The sequence below is a fragment of the Delphinapterus leucas genome, chromosome 21, assembly GCF_059928025.1.
Source record: "Delphinapterus leucas isolate spDelLeu-1000000601 "Yukka" chromosome 21, BTC_Dleu_Yukka2, whole genome shotgun sequence".
Classification (NCBI taxonomy): Eukaryota; Metazoa; Chordata; class Mammalia; order Artiodactyla; family Monodontidae; genus Delphinapterus; species Delphinapterus leucas.
Genome location: NC_143149.1, coordinates 16292995 through 16315532, shown reverse-complemented (window position 1 = coordinate 16315532; position 22538 = coordinate 16292995). Strand labels below are relative to the sequence as shown.

At 36.4% G+C, this 22538-nt stretch overlaps 1 protein-coding gene across 5 annotated transcripts in view; it reads left to right on the top strand.

The window, feature by feature from the left end:
* Positions 1 to 22538, top strand: part of L1TD1 (LINE1 type transposase domain containing 1) — a 1087927-nt gene that overhangs the window by 538518 nt on the left and 526871 nt on the right. The gene's annotated exons all lie outside the window — the stretch shown is intronic.

Below are 22538 nucleotides of genomic sequence, written 5' to 3'. Positions count from 1 at the left end.
GCTGCGTGGCAGGCGAGCAAGCGAAGCTTCATCTGCTGCTCCCCATAGCTCCCCATTGCTTGCATTACCGCTGGGACCATTCCCTTCCCCACCACCGTCTGTGGAAAAATTGTCTTCCACGAAACTGGTCCCTGGTGCCAAAAAGGTTGGGGACCGCTGTATTAAATTACTAATTCAATAGTGCCACAAATCCATTTTCAAAACAAAATTGTAAGAAATTTATTGATCTATGTTGCCAGATAAAATACAGGATGCCCAGTTAAATTTGGATTTCACTTAAGCAATGGATAATTCTTTAGTAATCATTATTGTCTCATTGTTATCATCATTATCATCATCATATCTCATACCCATGGAGTGCTATTCTAAGCATCTTAATTGATTTTTACCATAGCCCTATGAGACAGTTACCATTAGTATGTCCCATGCAATATGTGGGACATACTTGTAGTAAAAAACTTAGTTTTTCTGAAATTCAGTTAAAGTATGTCCCACATATTGCATATTTTTACTAAAAATTTACTAGTTTTTTATCTGAAATACAAATTTAATTGGGTGTCCTGTATTTTTATTTGCTAAATTGAGTAACCTTGTTCTAGGCTCTCATATCTAATCTTGTAGATATGGCTCCAAGCAGGAGGCGGAATTTAGTAATTATCATTGTCCCACTGTTACCACCATCATTATAGAATACAACCATGGAGTGCTATTCAAAGTGTTTTATTTAATCCTTACCATATGAAGTAGTTACCGTTAATAGCCCTGTCTGATGAGTAAAGTGAGGCAAAATTTATAATCATTTTAAGAAAAAAATTAAAACCAATGATTTAGAAATTCAGTGGATCTTGAATCATATTTGGATATTCAGGAGCCAGAAACATGATTCCCACACCTGGGATAGAGCCATTAAAAGTACATGTTTGAAATATAATTCATATATTTCTAAATGTGTTCATAATGTATAAAGCAGTATGCATTATGCTATGAATTTAGCATGCATGAAGCTATGAGAAATTTTGATAGCTGAAAATTTAGGAAAGGGCTTAGGTGGAAACCATTAGTAGGTATTTATATCCAGCAGCATTTTGTTTGTTTCCTTTCTTCTTTAAAATGAAGAAGTCAGCACTTCTCATTATGTATAAGCTACCTCTGAAGGCTGTTTTTGGAATGGTTAAGACATTTAAACTTAGGGGGTTGTAATTTACCATTTTGGGTGAAGTCTCTTGCACTTTTAAAGAATCCTCCCCTTTGACTTTATAAACCCATAAACTTTAATCTTGAAAGTTTTGATGATGTTTTAGGATTCAGAAGTATTCCAGATTTTTACCTTATATTCATGTATATCTATCTGTGGTTCCAAACTCTTAAAATTTTCTTGTTAACTGTATCTTACAACATTAACTATTTTACTTTCCATTTTATTTTTCAAGTTTTGGTTTCTCCTTCTTTCCTGAAGTATAATACATTACTTATTAATTGTGGTGTTTTTATCTTAAGTTGCTTCAGTTTCTCTAGCAATAAAACTGTGTTTGTTAGACACTTTAAAGGCTAAAATTCTATTATGCTATTGTATTTTATTTATGTAACTAAGAGTTTCTTGCAAAAAGTGTTGCTCCTCTTTACTAAAAGTTATTTTGTTATCACATTCCCTTAATTTTGTCCCATGGACATTTTTTTTCCTGTGGATATGCATCATTGATTTTTTTATGCAAATAAATGGGATAATAGGCTTAATAGACAGAAATTTACAAGCAACATTTTAAGAGATGTATTTATTTGCATAATAAACATGGCTGAATAAATAGTTGGCTTTTTTCATGACAGTTGACTTTCAAGTCCTCTTTAAAAAGAGCACTCTTCAAGTCCCTTCTTAGTTCCATGACTCTATGATAGATTACAGTGCAAGCTGTTAAGTGTTTTAGTGTATCTAGTAATACAAACATTGACTAAAGAGCTTTATACCCTGACACCTGCTTGACAAGATGTTCTGCTTTAGTTGCATGCATAAGGTCCCAATACTCATTTCATTCCAAGCCAACCCATTCTCCTAGTTTATCTAGGTTTAGGAAACCAAGAGTGTCATTTTCCTTTCTGCTTTATTATCTCAGTATTCAGTAACTCTCCAATGGAGTAAATAGAGTTCTTGTTAGTGAAAATTGGAGGAGTCCTTCTTTTTCCAGTGATCCCATCTGCTAAATCTGAACTTAGAATGTTTTTCTTTTGTAAGAGAGGAAGGTGGTTTCTCCTGATATTCTGGGATGGGAGGAAACTGTTACTTTGTGACTATCACATTCAAATGCCTAACAGAAAAATCACAGAGACGAATAACTTTTCAAATGGAAAATTGCTCTGATTATTTGAGGAGAAGGGTGAAACTGACATTTAGGACAAATTTATGAGAAATAGATGAGTTTGTAGTTAGAAATGAATTTAGTGCCTACTCCAATTAACTAGGTAGAATACTAGTTACGGCAGTCTCAAATCATAACAATGCTCACAATTTCAAATGAATCGATATCTTTAGAATGCTGAATAGAGATGGTAAGGAAAATAATGATTTGTTAAGAGCAACATGGTATTATATAATGGAATATATCTTTCACAGTAGTTAAAATCTTGGACTCTGGGGTTAAACAGAATTGAGTTAAAATCTTGACTTCATTTCTTACCAGCAAACTGCTTCGATTCTCTAAACCTCAGTTTTCTTTTATTTAAAGTGTGAATAATAATACGTGACTTGTAGAGCTAATGCAAGAAAGGGTGCCTTCAGTGGAAATGTTGTACAAAATTTCTGGAAGATAGAAAACACTGGGAATCAAATTGATAAGAGAAAATGAAAAAGCTCTGCAAAAAAAGAAAAGAAGTACATGAGAATACTATGTTTACATGAGTAAAAGAGCATATTCATAAAATTATTAAACCTGAAGGGGAAACTGGGCAATCAGGCCACTGGGTTAAAGAAGGGCAGTCAGATCACCAGGACGAGTGAGGACATCGCATCCCTCCACTCCAGCCGTTTGCACTAACCGGCAGGGACAGCTGGGCTGGACCACAGATTTAAAACCCAGAGCTGCCCTGGAAAACAAGAAAACTGCTTGTCTAGAAAGAGCTCCTATAGCAAGTTTGGGGAACAGTGAGAGAAGCAGAGCACAGTGAGTGAATGACAAAAGGGGTGAGGAATTTAACAAGAGAACAACAACAAAAGCAAAGTGTCTCTGTTCTGGAGAACAGCATACTCCATCCTCCACATTCTTAATAATGGAAACTGGTCAGAAGCCTGCCTATCCCTTCACATTCACCTTTTCTAAAGACACTGTATAAACATGATACATCAAGGAGTAGAAGCAGAAGCAGACTATTTAGTTATTTAGATTAGAGCAACATGTCATATGTGTACCTTTCCACCTTTTGAATTAATTTTTTATATTCGGAGCGTTCTCACTTTTTTATGCCTCATGGTCACCCATTTGGTGACCCAATAGGTCACCAAAGGACCCTATTCCCCAGCCTTCCTGGCAGCCAGAATGCTAAAATATGACTTACTTTCCACCTGGTACTTAAACTAACATGAGACATGGATTCAGAAGAAGGAAAAGACCAGGAAACACTCTACTTGGCAGAGAACAAGGAAGAGATAAAGAGTTTTTAGAGACAATGGAGGCAGATGTCCCAGCAGCAGCAGTGCCAGTGACCCAAGGACTAGGGATTAATCTGCAGCTAAGCCAGTGGGACAGCTTGGAAATTGTTCCTCCTTGGATAACTTTCAACTGATTCTTGGGCCCTCCTGGGGATTATGTGTACTAATTCAAAATTTTTTAATAAATTTTTTTTCTAAATAAAGCCAAGAATGTGTTCTGTTGCTTTCATCAATGAACCCTACATGGTACAGTAATAGACTTCAAAGGAACTGGGAAGTGGAGCTTGGTTATCTTGCCATAGAAGTGGGACTCTGGTAGTCTGTAACACAGTGGCAAATTGGAATCCCTGAAGTCCTGTATGAAGGGCATGAAGAATGCCAGGAATGTGGCGTGCACTGGCTGTGTCCACCTGGAAATAAATTAGCAACGTTAAAACTTTAAAATCTCGGTGTAAGGTGTAGTTAAAATCACAGTGTTTCAGTGACCCTTCCATAATATTGTTTGCACAGAAGGATGTATGTAACAACAACAACAAAAAAAATCAAAGCCAGATTATTAGTTGGGAAAGTTTGAGGAGCCGTTGACTGGAATGGGAACATTAGGGAAGATTCAAATGAATCAGAATAACCACAATTCCTGAGCCCAACCTTGCCTCCCTTTTCAGCAGAAGGAGTCTCTCTTCCGCTGTTTGATGAAAGTGTTCTTGACTTTAGGGAAAATCTTATGGTAACCTGGCAGGGGGAAGCAAATCTACAAGAAGCAGCAATTTCTCCTAATGTGCTATCCAACCTCACCTCATTGCCTCCAAATTCTAGCACGTCCCAGGGAGTCAATTACTGAGTCAAACCTGGGAAATGGCTGGGACAACAGCAGAAAGGCAAATATTTTGCTAAGCTTTACTATCCAAAAATTTGTCTAATATATGTGAGAATGCTTCTTAGGCTGCTCATTCTCCCTAGGTGAGGGAAAGAGAAACATAGCTTCTGACTGGGCTGGACTTAGCAGCATGGGAACCCTCAGCAGAGAATTCGTACTCCATGTAGCCACTCAGGCAGCTGGGAGTGCTTCGGCTTTCTCAGTTTGTGCTGCATCCTAGACCCAACAGGGGCTGTAGAAATGAGCCTGAGGTGCCATTTATGCCTTGGTGTAGTATACAGGATGGATTTTGACAGTGGAGACATAAAGGAATATTGGCGTGAACTAATCCTGTGTGACCCACTCATCAATTCCTTCTCTGTGTCCCTAAGAGCATCCTTTACTAAAGCAGTGAATAGAACATTGGTGCTGGGATGAGTGTCAGACAGTGATAGGAATTCTCTGTAGGTCACGGGTGATAGTGAGAATGAAGACCTAGAAATGGATCATCCCAGGAGAATTTGAACAATTTTTAAACACAGATTTTGAAGTTCACCCCTTCTATAAACTCCTTTCGTTCCCCTCTAATATTCCAGTTTTTTTGTCAACTTGAAACTCCATCCTCTGAAGCTTGAAGTCAATAAAAATGCAGCTTTCTGCCACCCTGAGCTGTCTGGTTTGGAGAGTGCCATAGACAAAAAGCTACAAACATGCAAATCTCACCCAGTGCAATTGTCTGCTAAGGGTGGCCTTATTTCCAATTTTAGTCTCAGTTTTGGTTGCCTACCAGTGCCCTCAAATAACTATTTTTTTAAAAAACATATTATACAGATTTTATGATTGTTATTTACAGGAAACTTAGTGTGAGTGTTCCAGCTACTACTGTTGTATAAAAATTAATACAAAATTTAACAGCTTAAAGCAACAATTTTATTGTGCTCATAGATTTTTTTTTTTTTTTTTTTTTTTTTTGCGGTACACGGGCCCTTCACTGCTGTGGCCCCTCCCATCGTGGAGCACAGGCTCCGGACGGGCAGGCTTAGCGGCCATGGCTCACGGGCCCAGCCGCTCCGTGGCACGTGGGATCCTCCCGGACCGGGGCACGAACCCGTGTCCCCTCCATTGGCAGGCGGACTTCCAACCACTGCGCCACCAGGGAAGCCCAGATTCTTTTTTTTTTTTAAATTTTTATTGGAGTATAGTTGATTTACAATGTTGTGTTAGTTTCTGCTGCACAACAAAGTGAATCAGTTATACACATACATATATCCATTCTTTTTTGGATTCTTTTCCTATATAGGTCATTATAGAGTACTGAGTAGAGTTCCCTGTGCTGCACAGTAGGTCCTTGTTAGTTATCTATTTTATATTTAATAGTGTGTATATGTCAATCTCAATCTCCCAATTTATCCCTCCTCCCTTCCCCCCCTTCCCCCCAGGTAACCATAGTTTGTTTTTTACATCTGTGACTCTATTTCTGTTTTGTAAATAAGTTCAATCCCTCCTTGGCATATATCCAGAGAAAAACATAATTAAAAAAGATACATGCACCCCAGTGTTCATTGCAGCACTATTTACAATAGCCAGGACATGGAAGCAACCTAAGTGTCCATTGACAGAGGAATGGATAAAGAAGATGTTGTACGTATATACAATGGAATATTACTCAGCCATAAAAATGAACGAAATACTGCCATTTGCAGCAACATGGATGTAACTAGAGATGGTCATACTGAGTGAAGTATGTCAGAGAAAGACAAATATCATATGATATCCCTTATATGTGGAATCCAAAAAAAGGGTACAAATGAACTTATCTACAAAACAGAAATAGAGTTACAGATGTAGAAAACAAACTTATGGTTACCAGGGGGTAAAGGGGAGGAAAAGGGATAAGTTGGGAGATTAGGATTGACATATACACACTACTATATATAAAATAGATAAGTCTTAAGGACCTACTGTATAGCACAGGTAACTCTATTCAGTACTCTGTAATGGCCTATATGAGAAAAGAACCTAAAAAAGAGTGGATATATATATGTGTATAACTGATTCACTTTGCTGTACAGCGGAAACTAACACAACACTGGAAATCAACTATACTCCAATAAAAATTTTTAAAAATATATTGCAAAATGATTACCAAAATCAAGTTAATTAACACATCCTTTACCTCACATAATTACCATTTTTTGTTATTGTCGTGAGAACATTTAAGATTTATTCCCTAGCAACTTTCAAGTATACAATACAGTATTATTAACGATGGTTACTTGCTGTACAGTAGATCTCCAAAACCTATTCATCTTATTACTGGAAATTTGTGCCATTTGCCAACATCTCCGCATTTCCCTCACACCCCAGCTTCTGGCCACCATTCTTCTACTTTGTTTCTGTTTAAGCGGTGCTTTCTTAGATTTCACATATAAGTGAGATCCATACAGTTTTTATCTTTCTCTGTTTGACTTATATGAGTTAGTATAATGCCCTCAGGATTCATTCATGTTGTTACAAATGGCAGGATTTCCTTCCTTTTTATGGCTAAGTAGTAGTTCATGCATATGTACTTTTTCTTTAACCCATTTTCATTATCCATTCATCTTTCTTAGGTTGTTTCCATGTCTTGGTTATTACGATTAATGCTACAACAAACATGGGTGTGCAGATTTCTCTTTGAGATCCTGTTTTCATTTTCTTCAGATATATACTCAGAAGTGGGATTGCTGGATCACACTGTAGTTCTATTTTTAATTTTTTCAGGAACCTCCATACTGTTTTCCATAGTGGCTGTACCAGTGTACATCTCTACCAATAGTACACAAGGATTCTCTTGTTTATTGCACCCTTGCTGAACTCGTTTATTAGTTCTAATAGTGTTTTAATGGATTTCTTAGGATTTTCTAAACATGAGATCATGTCATCTAAGAGTAGATATATTTTATTTTTTCCTCTCCAGTCTAGACACCCTTTCCTTCTTTATCTTGTCTAATTACACTGGCAAGAACCTCCAGGATAGTATATAGACTAGAATGGAAATAGTCGGAGTGGACATCCTTGTTTTATTCCTGACCTTTGGGGGAACACATTAGTGTTTCACCATTAAGTATGATGTTAGATGTGTGGATTACAGTTCTGATATCTATTTCTACTAATTCTCTCATTTGTTCCAGTTGAGTCCATTTTGAATGACTTATTTTTTCCTCACTATGTGTAGTATATTTTTGTTTCTTTAACGCCTCATGATTTTTGTTTGGATGCCAGACGTTGTGAATTTTACTTTTTTGAGTAGTGGGTAATTTTCTAAAAATTCTCTTTAGCTTTGTTCTGAGATAGTTCATTTACACAGAAAGAATAGGATCCTATGGGGTCTTGCTTTTCAGCTTTGTTAGCGTTTAGTCTAGGGCTATTTTTTCCCCATTACCAATACAAAACCCTTCTGAGTATCTTACTCAATGCCCAGTAAATTGCAAAGTTTTCCAGCCTGGTTGGTGGGAATAGGCACTCTTTCCACTCCTCTATCTGCTTCAGCTGTTATTTCTGGTGGTTCTTTTCTTGGCCTTGAATAGTTTTCACATATAAATTCCTTAATCAGTAAGAAGCTATGTATATAAGGTACACTTTATGAAGGTCTCTAGAGTTCTGTCTCTGCAGCTCTCTCCTTTCCAATATCCTGTCCTGCAAACTCTAGCTGCCTTGGCCTTTCCAGTCTTCCAGTTATGTCTCCTCAACTGTGTGACACTGCTGGTCTTCACTAATAACTCCCTTCCCTGCATTTCAGCCTAGAAACCCTCTCCAGGCAGCAAGCTAGGACAAGTACAGGGCTCCTTTTATTTGTTTCTCATCTCTCAGGGATCACTGTCTTCATTGCTTAATGTCCAGTGTCTTAAAAAATGTTGTTTTTTATATTTTGTCCATCTTTTTAATTGACTCAGGAAGGAGAATAAATCTGGAACCTTTTACTCCATCTTGGCCAGAAGCAGGTGTCTCTTATGCACGTTAAAATTTGACAATCATAATTATGTGGATTTTGGGGCCTCGGAGCTGTGGTTTGAGTTCTGAGTCTGCTGCTCAATCAGTGATACTCTTAGGCAAGTTATTAAACCAATTTGTGCCTCAGTTTCCTCATCTGTAAAATGTAAAGACAATACCTACTTTGTGAGTTTGTTGACTTTTAGGTGAGAGGAAGTCAGGGAAAAGGGGCTTTTATTTTACTCGATACTATTTTCTACTGTTTAAATTTTTAATGTCAAAAGTTAATGCATATATTAATATACAATTTTAGAATAAAAACCTTTATAATCTAGTTCTATACTTAGTTGCTAGCAGTACATAAGTCAACAGGCAACATCCCCCATCTTCCCTAATTCCAAACAATATGCAATATAAAACAACCTTTATTGAATTATGTACCATAAAAGTTCTCAGATGGGCACTGCATGAATGTGGACCCTAAGAACTGCTTTAAATTTATTTAATTTCTTCAAAACAAAAAAAAGCCATGAATAATTAAATGAAAATATGAAGTTTATTTTGAATTATACAAAGGTGTAAAGTGTATAATAAATCCTGTAAATTACACAAATTTAAAAATTATTTTTCTTTGAAATTTTAAGGCAAATTTTACTCTACCATAAACTTGTAATAACATTATATTGGGAACAAAAAAAGAGCAATCTGAGCATGTACTAATTTACCTTTTCTTATTTAATTTGGTAAAACTTTTGAATTAAAAATAGTGAATTAATTCAATCCAAGAGTACTCCTGTGTTACACCAGATTTAGTCAGTAGCATTGTATACTTCTTTTGCTTTCTGCTTTCTCAGCTGTAAGATTGGAAAGTTAATAGTGACAGATACTAGGAGGATGTGATAATGACTTGTAAACTATCTTACAAACATCTGACAAATGTTATAAAAATAAGAATGTCATTTTTATATTTTGAGAAACACAAATTGTCCCACTCCTATTATCAGGAGTCAGCCAAATAGATGTGTTAGCAAACAAATGCTTGTTCAATCTTGAGAGCAAGTCTGCCTTTTGAAGAAAGATTCTTTAGAAATGGTAATGACACATCATGAGCTCATGTTATATATACTAGGAAAATCTTTCTGAATTCCATACCCACTGTTATGGTATTAATTTTTTAAAAAGCGATACCGTTTTTATGTTTTTTTTGTAAGTGAGAGATTGCCTATTTCCCACAAAAGAAATATGCTTCTATTCTTTGAATCTATGGGATATAAGATTCAGAAATACTTTAGTGTTATTTGGTCAAATGCAAAAAGTCAGGAACGTTTTATTTTTCACCACTTATTCTGAATATATGTCTGATGAGATCCTTCTGTTTCTTACAACCTGGGAAATAGCACTACAGGGCTTGCTGTGAAAGGATGATAAGTGAGTTACCACAAAACCCATTTGTGCAAAACCATGGCTGTGGTTCCCCGTAGGAGTTGCTTAGCTGAAAAGACGAAAATATGGTCCAACAGAGAAAGTTGCTGGATCCTGGAGATCAAAATGCAATCTTCTGTGTGGCTTGCATGCCTGCATTAGAGTATCTGGTAATTTATCTTCTATTCTGGACCTCTGGATATTTGTAGTAGGAGTTTGGGAGAGCGCCTGAGCAAGAAAATGGTACTGGGCTGTGTGTGTGATCTTTGTAATAGTTTACATTAAACCTGATCCATTTGTCTTCTAAAAATACATCATTTGTAGTTTATTTGTATTAATAATAGCAAGAGATGTCTGTGTAAGTGAATGGAGTGGTATATATGACTTGGTGATGTGGATTTCTTGATAATACATAACTGAACAATATAATGACTATCTGAGCACCCAAAGCAGCACTGCCTTACACACAGTCTAAGCAATCAGTTGTCCTTATAACAATCTCAGTGATTTCTCTGGCTCTTTTTTCTCAGGTTAAATCAGAAAACTTGGTTCCATAAAAGAAAAAATAAATAAATGTACCATAGATATACAGTTTAAAACAAAACCAAAGAGCAGATCTATGTATTTGTGACTAGTAAAACTTTTTCCAACCCTCTAGCATAGGCAGACAGATCAGCATGTTGCAGGAACACAACCTAAGTTGCCTTCTAAATTTGTCCAATTAACCTATGTTATGCTCTAACCCTGCTGCTAAAACTTCCTCTAACTCCTTTTTAAAAATATTACTACATGAAGAATACTCTACATGCTCCAGATTTAGCATTATAAACTTAATGGTAAGTTTGTAGCCACAATGAAAAAGGGCAAGAAAAATTATCTGTACATTAGATCCTGAAGGGATCCACGTTTAATCCCAGGCTCATAATAAAAAGTGCAATAGAAAAACTGAGCTATACCATAAGTGTCTTGTAGAATTCATCATCCAAACAAGATTTCTTTCTGCTTTTGCTTCATTCCTGTGTTGAATGTCTTGGTTCAGAGCGAGATTGTGTCTACTGTAATAGATTTATAGCACGTTAATATGAATTGATGCTCTAATGATGTCTGTTATCTTTGATTTTAGATTGATGCATTAGCTTCACTTTTTTTAAGCAATTTTTTCTTTCCCTCCTATAAGACATATGATCAGTGCTAAACCATCATAGACAGCTAGAGACACCAATGATCTCCCTAATGAACATAGCGGTCCCAGATGACTGATGAAACACTCATTCTTTCTGAGAAGTAATAGCCACAGGCTAGAGACAAATCTTTAGTTTTTCAGCCTAGATCTCTGCTACTGAGATAAAGTAGAAGGCATAATGAATCTGTTTCTAATAACCAAAGAGGTAATGAGTCTGTTTCTAATATAAGCATAGTTCTAGAATAAAGCAAAGCCAAATAAAATGCCAACTGAAATTATAATTATGATGAAACCCATCCTAAGAGAAGATGGATCGGATCATTTAGAAGCAAGCTTTGGACACATTAAAATTTTTAAACTGTTCAAATTCTACTAGAGATTTGAACTCTTCAAACACTTAGGATTGACTTGCCACCTGGCAGCTTTGAACTCCAAGGTGTGCTACCTTTCAGGTGCAAGTTGCAAATTAAAATTGTGGTTTGCGAAATAAGAGGTGGGTTTATAGTAAACAGGTGGCTTCTGTTCAAAAGAGAATTGCTGGGGACTCTTTTATGACCATGTTGATGCTGTGACATATTAAGTGGAGCTTGTCACTTTTCCATCTGCAGTAGAAAACTGCTGGAGGTGGAACCTGTTTAGGAGGTGGTACACGCCATGCAGCTGCTCCGCCATGTCTCATAAATAAAGAACCCAGTTATGCCTTCATTCTGCTTTATTAAACCCAATTTATGAGGATTGGGTCATTGTTCTTTTAGGCAGTTGTCCATAGAGTATGGCTTTTAAAGAATTTGTTTTTGGATGTGATTCTTTAAAGATTAACTTGGTGTTAACAGAAAAATTGTGAACTGCATTCTGGGTTTATATTTGTTTGATTATACTTTATCCAAGTGGCTAAGCTTGATGAAAAGCCCTTCCTTGGGAAGTGTAATGCCTATTTGTCTCACAGGAACTCTGCTGACTTGATTTAATCTCCCCTTGGACACACTTATCTCTAAAATAAGCAGTTTGGTAGAATGCTCTGTTCTCTGCATACATCATTCAACTCATTTACTTATTGCCCTATTACTTTTGTGATTCACAGACAAAACGAACATTAAAAGAAAGGTACTATTTACTAGCTTTTGTCTGTTTTTCCCAGTAGGGAGTTTGATGCTTCATGAAATGAGATAGTACTGAAAAGCCAAAAGAACATAACCCATTTGGAGATATCAAACTATTTTGTTTAACTTTTAATAGTTTGCAAATCCTGACTTAGTGTTTTGCTTAGAATCAAATGTCTTGCTATAATAAGCTTGGTAGTTGAGGAATTTTTTTTCCTGCCTTAGGTCTGGATTACGTTCAAATCATTGTATAGATTAAATGACATTTAGTACATGTGATTTGTCTGCGAAATCCTTAATGTTAGGAAATTTTGACTTTTCTTGGCAGAATATTCTCACATGTCATGATGTCACTGGCTGATAAAACACATAAAACCAACAAGTCTAATCATGTCTGTGGGTTTCCAATATGTTTGGTAGCAAAAGAATTCCAGTCCCTGTGTACTTTCAAAGTTCACAGTGTACAGCAGGCAAAGAGAGGTATGTCCATCACCCAGAAAACATTGAGGAACTCATGAAGCATGTGATGTCTAACTTGCTCAGAAATTAAATAGTGTAAGTGATTTTGAGTAACTTTTAAGGTCACCCATGGGTATTTTCTCCTCATTTCCACCATATATAAGTGTCAAGATGCAGTATGTGTTCAGGAAAGATACACATTTTGGTACAGTAGACAAATGTCCTTGATCCTTTCCAGAAATTATGAGTCTGTAAAATGTATTATCAAACTAATTAAGTGAATATATTCAGTTCAATAAAGCAGAACAAAATGTTTAACATTGTGATAGCTTGCTGAATTCTGAATAAAATAAAATAAGCTATGTGTTTGAGAGACTAGCATTGAAAATTGAAAGACCTTTGGTAGTTGAGGTGAACACAGACAGAATATTAAACCTCTGCCACTTCCTCATTTACTCTTTAACAGTTGAGAGATCTAAGCATGTATTTAATAGACTGCTTTTATAAAAGATGATCTTTGCCTCATTATTCTTTGAAGCAAATTGCTGAACTACTGGCATTACTTCCTATGTCCCACAATTAGTTTCTTCCTATGTTTGATATAGTTTCATCATGATTTAGTTTAAGTAGCATGCACATCTCTAGAAGGTTTTTAAGACTGTAAATAGTTACATCAGCACAACTGCATTTATATTTCATAATAGTATTGTAGTTTTTGAGCAAAAGCTAAAAATGTTATTATTTTTCCCCATTTTTTAACGTGTTTATGTCATGTTGGCTTTTCTCCTTTGATTATTTTCCTCCGTGTTTTTGATGTTTTGAAATGAGAACTAAAGAATTTGGAAAAACAAGTGGTATTTTAATCTATTTTCAAGTTTAAGTTTATGATAGTGAAATGGCAAAGAATAGATTGGGGTTAAGCAGCTGTCTATGTAGAAGATGTCACATAACAAAATTTGGCTATCTGGACATGAATTGTGATTTTTTATAAAATGAAAAACTTATGGCTTGATTTAGAGATACATTCTATTATGAAGAATTCACTCTGTAAAATCTTACACCTGCTTTACAGAAGGGAGAACAATTGGTAGGGCAGTGCCTAGTGAGTTTCAGCACATTATAAAGAATTTATTCTCAGAACATTTGAGAAAGCATTAAATTTTAACAAAAGGAAATGAACATGATATGTTAGGTAACAGTAATACATGTTGAGATGAAAGTCATGATTATGATAATGTCAACAAAAGGAGATAATCGTTTTTCAAAAGAATCTGATCTAAAAGAAGCAGGGATAGCAGATACAAATACATGTAGAACTGTGATGGACAGGTTCTGATTGAGGGACTGTGATGAGAGAAACTGAATGGCAGTGTTCCGAAATAATACTGGAGATTGCCTAACTAGATGGAGGAGAAACTTAATACTTTTCCAATATAGTTCACAAAGCAGAGAAAATATCGTGCTGATGGCTGACCTCAGACATTCAGAATACTCCTAAAACTGAACTCATGAGGGATGTCTGTCCTGACTTTGTGCCGATTTCATTCTTTGGTTAGTGGAAGCATGAAGGGAGCTTCTCTTCCATACTTAGTTCCAGAGCTCTAATAAGAAGAACTTTTTGTTAAAATATAAATGATAAGTATGTTGGAAGTCCTTGGAATTTGCCTAAATGAGGAAGGATATGTTTAGATGCATAACTTAGACCAGAAAGTTGCCTTCAAAAGAAAAGATGCCCACAGTTAGTCAGCTAAAGGGAAAAGAGAAGCTATTCAAAAGCATAATATTGACAGTACAATTTGAGATAATTCCAGTGAGGCAAAAAAAGAGAAAGGTATATAAAGAAACCAAAGTGACTGCGTCGAGATCTTCCTTTTAAATTAGACTTTAATTATTATATATAGGTGTATGTAAAACAAAAAAATAAAGACATAAAATAATGGTTAGAATTTTGCAAAAGTGTCTGGAAATCAAAAGCTCTAAGAAGAACTGCGCTTTGTGAAATATGTTAAGAATTATAAAAGAGCTTCTTCAGTTCTTAACCAACAAAAATCCCTGGCCTAATGCAATTTATAATCTTGTTTGTGGGAGAGAGACGGTATGTAATTGTTTTAGTCAGCTCAGGCTTCTTATAACAAGATACCATAAAGTGGGTGGCTTACCAATAACAGAAATTTCTCACGGTCAGAGATCAGGAGTCAGAGATTAGGGTGCCAGCATGATCCAGTTCTAGCAGGAACCCACTTCCTGGTTGGCAGATGGTCCTCTTTTCTTTATGTTCTCACGTGATGGAGAGCAGAGACAGGAAATAAGCTTTCTCCTGTCTCTTCTTATAAGAGTACCAATCTCATTCATGAAAGCTCTACACTCATGACTTAATTACCTAAATACCTTGATATTGGAGATTAGGGTTTCAAATGAATTTGAGGGAGACACAAACATTCAGTCCATAAAAGCAAGAGGTGCTATGGAAAAGCCAGAGTGGGGTCAGAATTAGAGATGGGCAGGTGCAATATTAAATAGGGTGGTCAAGGTAGGTCTCATGAGTAGGTGGTGTTTAAGCAAAGACCGACAGTTAATGGAAATATTTGTCATGCATGTAAACAAGGGGAAGAGCATTCTAGGCAGAGGAAACTGTAGCCCGAAGACCTGAAAATGGGAGCTCACTCTGGGGTTTTGAAGTGTAGTTAGTGTGTGGAGTGGAGGAGCGATGGGGAGAGTGCTTGGCTGGGCACTGGGATGAGGTGGGGTGCTGACGGTGTGGAGGGGAGAAGGAGAGACAGCCCTAGGGCTTTGACTGTTATACTCACTGAAGTGGGGAGCTCTGACCACAGGAGTGATGTAATTTTACGTAGGTTTCAAAAGAATCACTCTGGATGCTGTATTGAAAGCAGAGGTTAGGGCAGTTAGGGTGAAAGCAGGGAAACTGATTAAAAGGACTCAGAAAGCCAAATGAGGGTGATAGTTCCTCAGACCAAGAGACGTGGCAGTGGAGATGATCACAAATGTTAGACTGGTGGTTTGTATTTTAAAGAGAGAATTTAATAGACCATATGCCAAATAACAGAGCCTTGACTTTAGAAGCTCATGTTATTAACTGCCAGTGTCTCTTGAGAAGCTCACCACCTCAACAGACAAATTTTTTTGTTTTGTTTTTTGTTGTTTGTTTGTTTTTTGTTTTTGGCCATGCTGCGTGTCTTGTGGGGTCTTAGTTCCCCAACCAGGGGTTGAACCCGGGCCCTTGGCAGTGAAGGCCCTGAGTCCTAACCACTGGACTGCCAGGGAATTCCCTGTTTTTAAATGAATCTTGGCTTTAGACTTTTGGCTGTGTGAATCCAATAAATTGCTACTGCAGGGCCTGTGCTTTTGTGAAGTACATTCTCTAATCTGTACCTCACATGCCCTGTTTCAAATTTTGTCTCCTTGGAGTCCAAGACTCGCTCTCAGAGGCTATATATCACTTCCTTACAGTGATTCTTTTTCTCTTGGCTGGGGACATTAAGAGTGAGGATAGACGTTGAATTATCTAAGATAGAAAACACTAAGATTGCTAGAGAGGATTTTAAGTTTCTGAAGTTCGAGAAAAACAGGTGCCAGAAGGTGGTTAAAGGAGGAACCACAAGAAGGGACGTTATGTGATAAGTGCCCGTTAAAGTTTAGAACACAGCTGACTGCAGCTGTAGAGATTCCAGCTACATACATTTACCTTGTTCTGTATTAAAAATTTATAAATTAGTCTACTTTTTGTATTTGCTTACAATGGAATAAGCCAATAGTTTAATCTTTTCTCCCTTTTCAGTAAAAAACGGCCCTTTGATTTATGGTTTTTATAATCACACAACTGTTTTACTTTCTTAGTTGTTTACCTGGCTTCAAATACTATTTTCAGTGTGAGAGGACATAGTAATCTGAGCTGCCAGTGTTGTCAGCAGTAATGAACTTAAACTGTCAAGCACTAATGTTTTCCAAAATATCTCATTAGACTACCACAGTACTTCTGCCATCAGTTCCTTCATACTAAATATCCATTATTTTATGTAACTATCAAAATGACAGAATGACCTCAAGAATTCAGCCATAAACAAATGGATATAGAGCCACTTTTGAAACTCTTTGTAGACACACTGGTTCTAGATTTAGTATGAACATATATAATCACAAATAAACTTAAAAGCATATGTATATTAAGAGAGTCAGGAGATTCAACATTTAATTCATAGGAATTTCAGGAAAAAAATGACAGAGAAAATGAAAGGAAGGAAATAATAAAAGAGAAAAAGAAGAGAAAAAGAAGAAAACAAAATTTCCCAGAGTTCGAAGAGGTAACTGAGACTTAGGGAGAAGAACAAGTGAACAAGATTGAACCCATGCACCAGTTTTAAATAGAAGATTCTGAATGTTTCCAGAGAGGAGAGGAAAGCAAAACAAAGTAAAACAAAAATGACAAACAGTCCACTTACAAAGAAATGAGAATTCAGCTGCCATCAGGCTTCTCATCGGCAAAAATACATGCTATTTGACAGCAGAGCAAATCCAAAGTTTGAGTGAAAATTCATTAGAGCCTAGAATTTTGAAGCTAGAAAACTGTTAATCCTGTTTAACAGGATAAAGATATTTTCAGATATTCAAGAACAAATCGTAAAGTATACTTGTTGTGAATCCATTCTTAAGAACGACTACCAGGCAATTGGCCATAAAAGCCAAAGAAGACAGAGATGAGAGATAAAAGAAAAGGCCAACCAAAATTTTTGTACTATTAAGTGTATTTAAGCTCCTGCCACTTGATTTGTCAGCCACAAGAGATAATCCTTTCCCAGCTAACCATCCATAAGATGATCATGAACTTATTCTAGTTCTATTTCTTCTCCCCATTCTATATTTTGATAATTTATTCTTTCTATATTAATGGAGTTTATAATACTTATCCCCTATTTAAAAATTTTTATTGTGGTAAAATATATTTATTTTTATTTCATTTTTTGGTCACACTGCATGGGATGAATGATCTTAGTTCCCTGACCAGGGATTGAACCCATGCCCCATGCAGTGGAAGCATGGGGTACTAACCACTGGACTGCCAGGGAATTGCCATAAAATACATATTTTTAAATGTGTCATTTTAACCATTTTTAAGCATACAATTCAGTGACATTAGTACATGGACATGTGTAACCATCACAGCTATTTCCAAAATTTTTTCATCATCCCAAACAGAAACTCTATAATCATTAAACAGTAACTCCTCATTTCTTTCACTCCCCCCAGTCCCTGGTAAACTCTAATCTACTTTCTGTTTCTATGAATTTGCTTATTCTAGATATTTCATATTAAGTGAAATCATACCATATTTTTCCTTTGTGCCTGGTTTATTTCACTTAGCATAATGCTTTCAAGGTTCATCCCTGTTGTATCATGGGTCAGAACTTTATTGCTTTTTATGGCTTAATAATATTCCATTATATGTATATATCACATTTTAAAAACCCATTTATCCATTAATGGACCCTTCCATTTTTTTCCCACCTTTTGGCTCTTGTGAATAATGCTGCAATGAACAATGACATACACGTGTTTGAGTCTCTTTTTAATTATTTTGGGGTATATACCTAGGAGTAGAATTGCTGGGTCACACGGTAATTCTAAGTTTAACTTTTGAGGAATCATCAAACTGTTTGCTACAGTGGCTGTACCATTTTACATTCCCACCAAAAATGTAAAAGGTATGAGAGTTCCAAGTTTTCTACATCATCAGCAATACTTGTTATTTTGTGTTTTCTCTTGTTGTTGCTGTTTGTTTGCTTTATTATAGAGTCATCCTATCAGGTGTGAAGTTGTGAAAGGGTATCTTATTGTATTCTCGATTTGCATTTCCCTAATGATTGATAATATTGAGCATCGTTTAATGTTCTTATTGGCCATTTATGTAACTTCTTTAAGGAATATCTAAGTCCTTTGCTCATTTTTCAGTTGGGTTGTTTGTCTTTTTATTGTTTTATAGGAATCCACTATTTTTCACTTTTATGTACCTTTTAAAACTGTGAGTTCTATAAATATATTCGATGCTTATCACAGTTATTTATACTTGAAACATCTCTAATCATTTAATTGTTTATGAAGCACATTGATAAATAAATGCAGTGTTCCCATAGTTCTTACATGTTCTTCTTCTCAGTGGCAAAAGCTCAATGATAATTTGGCTAAGTACAAAAATCCTAGGTTCATATTTTCTTTCTTCGAGAATATAAAAAAATGTTGCTCCATTCATTTTATAGCATGTAATGTTGTTGTCAAAAATCCAATACCAATTTGATTTTCTCACTTTTATAAATCATGTGGATTTGGTTTTTGCAGGCGGGCCTGAATGATCAGAACATTCTTAACTTTAAAATCCAATTGTTATATTAATATCCTGGGTCAAATTTTCCAGCTACTTGGTGTCTCTATGTGTAGATTTGACTTTTAATTTCAGGGCAGTTTTTCATATATTTTTTCTGTTCCTTTTCTTTGGCTTTCCATTTAGCACTCCAGATATACTTACCTTTATTTTTTCCATTTTTATCCTTTCCTCCTATTTTTCTTACTGAATTTTCCATAATGTTATTCACTCTTGTGCTTTCTAAAATTTAGTCTTTATAAATTTGATTCTGTCTTATTTCCTACAATCTGTCAGTTCTCATTTTGTATCTTCCTTTGTCTAATCATTTTCCTTCTGAGCTTATTTATTTCTGATCATCTTGTTATCTCCAAGCTTCTATTATTTCTTAATTTATTTTTAGCTCATTTTGCTAACTGTAACTTAACAGTCAGCCCTCTGTATTGGCTCATCCTCTGTATGCACTGTTCTGCATCCACAGATTCAACCAAGTGCAGAACTGATAGTACTGCAGTATTTACTACTGACAAAAAAATCCTCGTATAAGTGGACCCATGCAATTCAAACCCATGTTGTTCAAGGGTCAAATATATTATTAAAATTAACTTCACGGATTGCTTTTTGTTTAATATAGCTATTAGACAATTTAAATTTACACACGACCTGCATTATATTTTTATTGCACAGTGCTGACTGGGGGAGGCAAGAAAAGGCTATCTAGAGTTGCACCTAAACAAAAGAGTCCCTACTGTTCCAGTTCCCTCAACATGGTTCATTGTGAGATCCTAAAGGGTATATGCCAAGTAAATTACCCCAGGATGCCCCCTTTCTGTATTTACATTGAAAATCGGTGGCACTTTTAGGGGTTGATAAAAGATTACAAGATCCATAAGCCCAGCCATATATAGTTGCATCATGTTATCATAAAAGCACAAAAGGTTTGTGACAATGTTATAAGTTTTCTACTTAAGGGACGGAAGTTCAAACGAATACTCAGCGCATAATATGTACAGTTAAATATCAATTTTTAAACATTTATTCAGTGTCAGTAACTCTTTGACTTTATTAAAAGCTCATTATTAAGAACAGAGTCCCTTTTTGTAATCATCCAAGTCTCAATGTTGTCTCACAATTTGAATAACAGAGCTTTCCCAGTCTAATAAATGGTGGTAGTATAGAAAATGGACATTAATGACATTGCAAACCCATGAGTCTATTTATACTTAATTTGTGAAGTAACAACAACCTCAGGGGTGTGAGGAAACGTAACAAACAACAAAAAAATAATTTTCTTCCTTTTTAAATCAGCAAAATGGAATGTCCAGAGGTGAGGGAGTCTTTGTTGAATGAAAAGACAAGTGCAACGTGGTAATGAAAGTATACCGTTTAACTTGTCATTTATTCGGAGCCTAGATTCACATGCCAAGCCTCAGGATTCAGCTTGTCTTAAGAACTTTTTAACAGTCACTTTAGATGCTTCCATAGAAAATAAAGAATGATAGGGCCATTAATAAGACATTTTTCAATTCTGAAAAGAATCTGATTTAGAGGAGGTTAAATATTATTTACAAATGGTCTAAATCTTATACACTGAAAGTTAAGCATATCACTTGAAGATGCTGTACTTTTTTATAATGAACTAATAAATCTTGCCCCCAAGGTGAGAAATATTGTTAATTGACCTGAGGTGCTGTTCGGGTGGGGCCTTTGGGACTCCCACCACCAAGTCTGAGGCAGGGGGCTGGACAGGCCCACACTGGGGGTGATGTGAGTCTAATCTGTCAATAGGGCCTGGGGCAGTGAAGACTTAGTGTCTGACCTGGTGGGCTCTTGGGTCCTGCTTGCACGTGGTCAGACTAGAGCTCTCAAGGGTAAAGATTCCAGTATATTGTGTCTATAGCTGGTGATTAGAGATTGTCATGTGGGGCAGTCATCTAGCCATCATTCAGGAAGGTGGCCCACTGACCTCCTAAAGTCTTGCAGAAGGCACAGTTCCAGGCCACCAAGATAAGTGTTAATAATGGCTCCCCACTGCCTCATAAGAATAAGGGAAAGAGTAGTGACAAGGATAGTGACCTAGCCCTTCTCCTGTGCCTCTGCATGCCTTGCTGTTGTTGTGTGCTCTCCTGACACCCAAGGGTATGGAGCTGCACATCCATAGTGGCCGGTGGCCCCAGCACTGATGAGAAAATAAAGGGGGTGGGAGGAGCATTTGAGACTCATCTGCTCTCCCTAGGCAAGATCCCTAGCCAGTGTTCCTGTGCTTTGCTTAGCACTGCTGCTCATCACTGTGCCTCAGGATTCATTACCATCAAGGGGCTTGAATGCCCCCACCTGGGCTATAGACAAAATGACCTAATCAGATGTGGTACCCTGATCCCAGGAAAATTGACTGGCATGCCCCAGAGGAGGTAGGAGGCCCTTGAGTCCCCCTTTCCCCATAACCACCAAGAAGGTCTGGCACTATGAATGACCAGATAAAGACAAAAACAGAAAACCATGAATATGTGGCTAGGTACCTAAAACAGAAACAAGAAAAGAAAGAAGCCCTCCTGGCAGGAAAGATGGGACCTTAGCAGAGGACAGTTTCAATCTGAGACCTCTGGGTTGTGTACCCATTCGGCTGTGCTACTCAGCTACTTATGATGCTGTTGCAACAAAGACACTAATTCTGAGGATTTTAGGGAAAAACACCCATTGACCCATCATACCTGTGTGACACAGTGAAGGGTTTAATTCAAACCAACTTAAGTCCAGGGTCCTTAAACCAAACAATCATTACCATGAGGGAGGCACTTAACTCCAAGGATACTGATTTTGGGATGTTTAGAGGAAGAAATTGAATAAATATGATGGAGTAAAGAGAACATTTCCCTACACCCTTTCCACAAGTTTATTAAGTGACCAAAAAAGGGGGGGAGGGATGAAAGAGAAGAAAGAGATAGGAAGAGAGAAAGAAGAAGAAACAGCTACAGCTGCTATTTCCCCTACAATCAATAATATACTTACACACATGTAGTTCTTGTATGTCATGTTAATTGACAGCTTAGAGGTAAAAGAGTTCCTTGATTTTAAATTGAGATTGTGGAACATTGTATAATCACAGAAAAATCATTGTGTGTATATATATATATATATATATATATAATATTAGCATTAAGTTACAATAACAAATATTTATTAGTAATAGTAGTTAAAAAACTGCAATAGCACAGTTGTATGTGGGTATCTATGGGGAATGGTTCCAGGATCCCCTGAAGATACTAAAATCAAAGGATGTTTAAGTCCCTTATATAAAATGGCGTAGTATTTTCATATAACCTATGAACATCCATATACTTTAAATCATCCCTAGATTACTTATAATACCTAATACAATGTAAATGCCATGTAAATAGTTGTAAATAATATGTAAATGCTACGTGAATAGTTGCTGGCATGCAGAAAATCCAGTTTTGCTTTTTGGAACTGTCTGGATTTTTTTAAACAATATTTTCCATCCATGGTTGGTTGAATCCACAAATGAGGAACCCACATAC